The sequence below is a fragment of the Branchiostoma floridae genome, chromosome 19, assembly GCF_000003815.2.
Source record: "Branchiostoma floridae strain S238N-H82 chromosome 19, Bfl_VNyyK, whole genome shotgun sequence".
NCBI lineage: Eukaryota > Metazoa > Chordata > Leptocardii > Amphioxiformes > Branchiostomatidae > Branchiostoma > Branchiostoma floridae.
The window spans coordinates 11,477,271-11,485,446 of record NC_049997.1 but is presented as its reverse complement, the minus strand read 5'-3'; the positions used below and the strand labels follow the sequence as shown (position 1 = coordinate 11,485,446).

Genomic DNA, 8,176 nt, shown 5'->3' with positions numbered 1-8,176 from the left:
TGAAAAGTTTGAAAGATGAATTTTTTCAGTACAGTTGTTGATGGCTGAAATAGATTCCTGCCATCTTCGATTTCCCATGTGGCAAGAAAGCCTACTGATCAGGAAGTAACTACTAGTAGATGATTTGGAATTGGGAAATAATTCATCTCGTCGTACTTCTCTTTGTTAAACTTTGAAGATAACAGTCTTAGTAGAGGGCAATGACTCTTTATTTATGACACGATGTACAGTTTTTATGTCCGTTACATGTTTAGAATTCCTGGCATGACTAGACCAGCGTGTCTCAGACATAATTCTTGAAGAAGTTGAATGAGAAATCTTGACAGGTTTCTACTGGAGGCAATAGACAAGGGAGCATCTGTAGATAGGAGGCTTATTTTGGTGGGTGGATGGGGTGACCAGATCACCAGAAGAATGGTCCCCACGAGAAACTGATGTGGTATAATTTATTTTCCAACATCAGCTTTCATTTTAGACTTTGGTGAAGCAGATCCCATGGGCGAGCGAAAATGACTTGGGAAGATGACACGAAACCCGGAAGGTTAGAAAAAGGAAAGTTTCTTCAATTCCGAAGATGTCTTTGTCAAGATGATACGTTTTCTGTTTTTGAAAATAGCATCATGGTTAGTAGTACAAGTATTAAGAGGCATGCAGTAACTTTTATTTTTCCAACAAGAAGGAAAAGATTTAAAGTTGTTGTAATACTTTGAACCAATGCTTTATGATCTTTGCCAAGAAGATTGTTTTGGTAGCATTTGTGGTTTACTTTAGTTGAACAGCATAAGTTATTGATGGATTCTTATGTTATTTATATATATTTGGTTAGGGCTTACTGAAAAAAATCATAAGATTTTGGCCCCCCTGTGGGTTTACTTCGTACTGTAGCAGAACTTTCAGTCTTTGTAAATGAGAAATGATTTTTTTTTTAAATCGAAATCACCAGATTCTCTATTTAGTTCTGAATGTGGTAAAAATATGATGTATTATTATAATATTTATAGATACAAAGCACATGATGAAATATGAGCCACCAAACCAACGCACATCAATATCTATCATCCTGACAGGCTGTTTAAAAATGCTAATCCTGTTTAATACCACATGTCAGAATTTTGCTATTATTTCAGTGTTGGAATATCATGAAGAATATCATGGCTATCACTTGCATAACTACCTGGGGGCTGGGCCATTCATCTATTTGTCAGGTTAAGAAGTTCAGCTGTGATGATTCATACTGAAATTTCCTCTCTGTCATTTCTAGCAACTATGGTTCACGCATGAGAAAATTTGCCAAATCTAGAAACCTGACTTGGATACAACATCAGGGCTCAAAATGCTTTCCCCTCCCATTTTGTTTCATTGATATGCGTGCACAAATGCCCAAAACATTGTGCCTTTCATACTGTAACTCTAACTTTGCTATGCTATTAATGACCTTAAATAAATTGCAAACTGTCTGAATTTCCTCTAGTGATATACATGTAGTAAAATGTCTCTGCAAATCACAAGTTTCAGATGGTTATTTGGAGCCCCTAGCATCATTGGTCAACATGATTTTCCACTGCAGATTTGAGGTAAGATTGTGCGTTGAAGGAAATGAAGTAATCTTGCAACAGGACTTACCTCACCTTTAGGTTTTCCAAAGGGCACCCATAGATTAGATTTGGAATTTTCGTATCATTTTATGACTTGAGTCACACCAATTTAATTTCACAGGTTTCGAGTTTCGCAGAAACTTATTTTTGTATCTAACCAAATAAAGATGAAACAGGCATCCAGTAATAGACCCCATTCTTGAGTGCACATGTGTTTCAAAAGTGTAGTTGAATGAATCTATAATAAATTGGTCAAAATTTTGATATACCGGTATAGCAACTTTAGCCTGGTATCCAGCCGAGAAATAGTTCCCGAGTATCTTCTCTCCTCTTCGTAATTACTTGTGAGTAAAGATATTTCAATGCAACTGAAATCTGAATATCAAATATGAGCATCGGAGTTGTAAGCTCTAAGTGCTTGGGACAGTGACTGGCCACTAGCTGCTCTCCATCAAGTTTCTCCATGTCGCAGGGTCCTGTGCTCTGGTTTCCTCATTCCAGTGTCTTTTGTGATTATTTGTCCTTCCAATGTTTAGGAGGTCTATATTCTACTCCTGGTCTTGGGTTTTCAAACTCCTGGTTGTAGACTTTAAGGAGAAAGGTATTTGGTTGTCTTCTCATTACATTGCCAAACTATAAACTTAGCCTTCTTAGTCTCCGAATGGCATTGACAATGGAATGCTCTATCCCGGGTCTAGCTCTGATATTGTCAGTTGGAATACGAATCACAAAGTGTGATACAGAGAATCCCCCTTAGGCATCTCATTTCAAAAGCTAATAGAAGGATCTCATCTGTCTACAGGGTTCTAGCTAGTGCATTTTTAGTGTCATCATCATCATGTGTAACGGGCCACTACGCTATGATTAGTGACCACCACGCTAAAATGAGGATCACCACGCTAATTTTCGACTAGCGTAGTGGTAATTTGCTATGATCATTTACTTATCGGAAAATGTCAAATCAAATGTGAAAAATGATGATATGCAACGCCAAACTGACCAAAAAGTCCTTCAAATTACATGTGATGTTTACAGACTGTAAGTCCCCTCACAGGTACCCTTTTCATGCGAACTTTTTACTCTACATTTTTAAAATCTTACAGTGGAAGGACCAAGACCCCCTCCAAACCATCCTTGCCATTGCCATTACGCTAAAATAAAATCCTGCCCAGAACCCTGGCACTATTTCAGTGTACAAGTTTCATATGCATATGTGGCAATGGGGGGAGTATATGAGTGCCTGGAAAAGGCGCATTTTTAGACACCTACAGGTATCCTTTAAACTGTGTCCAGAATGGTAAACCTAAAAAGAAAAGATTCAGAATGCAAATCCAAGTTCACCAAGATATCAAATTCTCATGGCCTTACCGTAATTATTTCAAAATTGTATGTTGGCATGCGCTCAAAAAACGCTTTAAAAATGGCCTTGCAAATTTCAGCCACCAAGATTCTTCCGAACAGATTACTTTCTAAACGTGTTCCATTTAGACAGGGCCATTACCGCAGTGGAGTAATAACTTGTGAATAAACGTTGATGGCGGCTCCATTCTTACACTAATGAGAAACTGTGACCTCTCGCAGACTAGACCCCAATAATACATGGCCATTAGCAGACAGTATTCACTCAGCATTCTTAATGTTGAACTTAAACTCTAAACCTGCATTGGTATTGAACTGTACGTTCTAGATGGTGAATCTATAACCTTTACCCTAATGACTTTTTGTCTGAACTATTGGCTTTTGGTAGACAAAGGTGAGGAAATGGTGTGCTTTAAAAATTCCCCGACCTGATTTATTAATGACGTTGTCTTTCTTGATTTAGTTTATAGCGCTCAGGTAATAAGGGCAGTATGTAACCATGTCTACTATCATATTTCAATTTCTTGATAGTTGAAGTTCAGGAGATAGCTTTAGGTATCCTTAAACTTAAATGCATCCTTCACTGTTACTTTTTGTCTTTATTTCTTTTTTACAATATTCTTAGAATGCGACTTCTAAGATCTCTACATTATAAATGAAATTATGGTTGCTGTCAAATATATGAACTAGTTCTATTTATCTCTCTATTAGTTTCATAGTGCAAAAGTATGGATTCAATCCGTACTTCGGCACTATGAAACTAATAAAGAGATAAATCATTTAAATTTGTCTTATAGACTGTTTGTATATAATAGGGTTACTTAATCCCTTGGTAACTATGTTATGTGGTAAGAAATTACAACTTGGATATTGCCCCGTAGACAGATTGGTTTTTAAGTATATTTATTCAATGATTTGTCTTCACTATTAATAGGTAATTGTGTGGGATTATTTTAAGACAGAGATATACAAAACATGTATGACGTTAATCTGTATGATGAATGTAGTTGAAGAATGTAAATTAGATATAAAGATTGGAATAATTTGGTTTCTTACTTAAGAGTCAGAAACAAAGAGGACTGATCAGAAGTATTTTGTTACACTGCAAAACTTGTAACTCCCCTTCTGACCGTAATAACAATGAATTTGTATCGCTTAATACTGTTAATCTTATTCTTAAAACTTTCAAGGTGGTTTTATTGTCATTCTTTTTTACATGTAACATTACATGACCTGTCCACAGTCAATTTTGTACAAATGTGATTCGAATGTGTTACTACTACCTACAGAATTCTGAAGCAAGGTTGTTACTATCCCAATAAAAGCAAATCTAGGCTCAATTTGTACAAAATTGTTACTACAAGCACTACAGTAACTATGCAATAAAACCACTGTAAAAATAATTGAATTTACGGTACTACACGTTCATTTTGATAGCCTGAATCCAATGTACAAGCAATGAAAAAGAAACACCGATGTTAAGCATGATGCCAATATCTTAGTCATAAATTTCATCAGTCAAGCGTGAACCTCGTCGTGATTGAAAAACTGCCTCTCAGTTATAACTTATTTAAGATAGGAGGTTCCACGTCTGCTCATCCGGTCTGATCTGGACTTGCAAGGAGTCTTCAGAGACTTGCTGACGTCATGTCTTCTTCCAGCAACGAGTCTTGATTTCTCAAGAAGCAAACTGCCCTCCTCCGAATGTTCAAGTGCAGACATTTTTGCGGTGGTTTATGTTTGCGGTTTTTGCGTTGCCAATTCACCGCAAACTTAAAACCACTGTGAACGTTTTTCCATGGCAGTAAGAGACTACAGTGCATGGTGCTACCTTGAACTTAAAACCACCACGAAAAGTCCTTTTCCCGCTACCGCGAAATTAAATCCCTGCAAACTTAAATGCATTTACAGTATTGTTTATAGACCAGCTAGATTCAAATTAAATCCCTGCAAACTTAAATGCATTTACAGTATTGTTTATAGACCAGACTCTAGATTCAAATTCCAAAGGACTGTCTCGTGACTTTTAAAGTCAGTTGACAAATTTTAGTTAAAACAGATCTACCGCTATCAGTAAAGCAAGGTTGCTCTTAACAAAATGTTTTACAACACATCTGTTGCTATTTTTGGTGAGCGATATATGCTAAGTCTTACTGATACAAAACATGACATATTGTACAGTGTTATTTGTGTTAAAGAGACAATGTAGTAGGCAAGCATCCAAGCAAAATATCAATACACGGATGTGTGTGTGTGTGACATCTGTTTTATTAAAACAGGATACGGTATACAGTCAGACTTTTCATATCACCTCATTTCAACCATGTTGGAGTACATTGTACATACGTAACACACACCAACATGTTTTTGCTGTACTCCAACATGGCTGCCAGGATTCAGGTTTTAATCATGATGACGTCAATGAAAAGTCAGTATTAAGCAATTAGAAATAGTTGCTATAGGATACACCTATCCCTGATGGTTCCGGAAACAGCCCACTGGACCTTAAAAAAACAAAACAGAAGGACATTTGTCATCATTGACAGGTGGTATGAAACCAGTGTTCCATTTGCACAGGATACGCCCTATTGGAACACCTTATGGCAATGTCTGGTGTAACATATAGACAGATTTGTCAAGATTTTTTCATTGACAATAACGTACGAGTCAGAAAACCATCTTTGATGTATCCAAGCAGTGAAGCAAATCCCGTCTTATCTTGTATTTTCCTCTTCCTTCTCAATATCAGTTAAAAAATCATTCATTCCAGCCGTGAAAGGGTGTGCTTTGACTCTATATCATCGTCTTACAATAGGACCTCTCTAACTTCTCTCTACAGCCAGACATAACTGTAATCTAGATTTACCCTTTTCTGTAGACTTAACAAACACTCTGCTCGCTCACAAGTCCGGGTTTCTCTGATACCGCGCTCTCTGGAGGAATGTACATCTTGATACGGTGCCTTTATCTACTGGTACTAATTGTTGTTTGGCACGTCCTGCCCCATCAATAATGGTGTTTTGAAGTTCACCAGTGGCAGTAGTCGTGATTAAAATGTCCTAGATTGTGCGTAACCATGGCGACGAGACAAAAGGCCGACCGTAGTTCGACGTACGTCATGAGCGCCGCTCTTGTAGTCAGTAACAGGAGTTGGAGCGAGGCGTAGGATTTTATACCGCACGTGGTGAAAAACGTGAGCGCAACATTATTGGTAGGTACTTCCTCTATTGGAAAGATGATAAAAGTCAATAGTTAACATTGCATAGTACTTAGATGGCATATTGGCGCTAGTTCAATGTTAACATAATTGTGTGCAACTGTTATTCATTAAGCAAGGTTTAGATTTATAGCACATACTATAACAGGTTTACTGAAATTGATTTGACTGTACCTGTTATGTAAACCCAAGATTGCATGTAATTTCTTGTTCATTTTGTGAAGTTCATCTAGTCTACCAGTATACCAGATAAGAATATAGAAACTGGCCAAATAGGAGATTGAAGAGCTTGAAGTTGAAGGCCTCTGCTCTGTCAACTCCTCTGGCAAAGCATTCTTCCTAGTTTGACAAATTTCAGCCATTTCCTCAGTATACAAAGCTCTCTTATAAAGACTTACATTTAGCAGCGACAAGCAGACAAGGAAATCCTTTTCACTCAGGTTGCATTCTAAGAAAATGTAATAATTTTGCGTTAAAAAGTTCTTCTCCAGGCTAAGGTCTTTTGGGGGTGTTTCTGGTGAGATGCTTATATGATATTACTCCACGGAGAGCCATTTGATGACTTCCCATCTTCGCTTGATGGTTGTCATTTTTCCCTGCCAATTTTTCAGCAGTAGGGTAATAAGCATGATGGTAACTTGTGATCCCAGTACTATATTTCTGTGCCTTACATAAGGGTATGTTATCAAGATGAATACAAACCACTTACACTAAGTTACTTTGTTATTTTTTTGTAGTACACAACTGGATTATCGAATAGTGTTGATGTTTAAGGTATCTCGGTCGGCTAAGTTAGCATTTTGACCTTCCACTGTTTTCTTATTAATAAATTAAGAAAGAATGGAGCCGTAACGAATATCGATAGATGGGCATTAGAGAATTCTAAATCTGATTCTTTTGGGGCCGAATTGATGACGTCATCATTTTTATTACCTCTGATTACGTAGTGTTGCGCAAAATGATATCTACTAATGATCTGTAGTAATTAGAAAATGTTTGTTTTCATCTAATTAAAAAAATTTAATTCTTAATAACTGCAGATCGTTAGTAGATATCAGTTTGCGCAACACTACGTTTGTAGCTTCCATCATTATGCAACGAAAAACGAAGTTTCATTACAGTGGTATGTACCAAAGTGCTGTATTTTGTCATAGAAAAAAGAATATCAGAGGTAATAAAAATGATGACGTCATCAATTTGGCCAGATTTAGAATTCTCTAATGCCCATCTATCAACATTCGTTATGGCTCCATTCTTTCTTACTTCATTAATAAGAAAACAGTGGAAGGTCAAAATGCCAATTTAGCCGACCGAGATACCTTAAATGGTGAATCGTTACTTAGGTAAGGTACCTGTACCAAATTGGATATTTCTTCTTGATCACTGCTTTTATCAATGACCTGTAATTTTTTAGGCATTTTTTCAGCTTTTGTCAATGCATTCCCAGCCTGCATCTAGATAGTTAGTCTTTCTTCATATTAGAGACTTATAATGTAAACTCTACAGTCAACCTTTGAACAATTGACTGTTTTCACCTAACGAAATTGGAAATGTCCTCACCAATCCTAGGCCTCGAATACAAACTGATACGATGGGGGTAAAATGTTTGATGACTTCTTGATGTGAATTGGTGGATGATTTGTTGAATTCTATAAGATGGGTGCTTATAAGCACATTTTAGAATCCAATCCTATGTAAGCTAGTTTTCCTCTTTGCTATGAATCATATTCGAAAGGCATTCCTTTGCAATACTGGGTACAAGATCTAACTGAACATGGTATTGAATTTCCCACTAGTCCTATTTGTAGAGAGTATTCATGAAGGGGGTTTAGAGATGTTTGAATTTCTCAACTTCTGAAACATGCAATAATTGATTTTGTTCCAATGTACAAATTTTGCAATTTGATGCTGGCTTTTAGGATAATAAATTGTAGCTATACTTCCCCCCATGAAAGTGGAAATATCCTACACATTCAGTTATATTATAAAATTAAGCATTTCCTGG

General features: G+C 36.8%; 1 protein-coding gene across 5 annotated transcripts in view; it reads left to right on the top strand.

Moving 5' to 3' along the window:
* The window catches only part of LOC118406658 (synaptotagmin-1-like), a 41,241-nt gene that overhangs the window by 11,243 nt on the left and 21,822 nt on the right, over positions 1-8,176 (top strand). The window contains exon 1 of one of the 5 annotated variants that reach the window (XM_035806897.1): positions 6,040-6,165. The exons of the other annotated variants lie outside the window; for them this stretch is intronic. The gene's annotated coding sequence lies outside the window, so the exon portion shown is untranslated. Of the gene's footprint in view, positions 1-6,039; positions 6,166-8,176 lie in introns of those variants that run through there. 5 annotated transcript variants of the gene reach the window in all.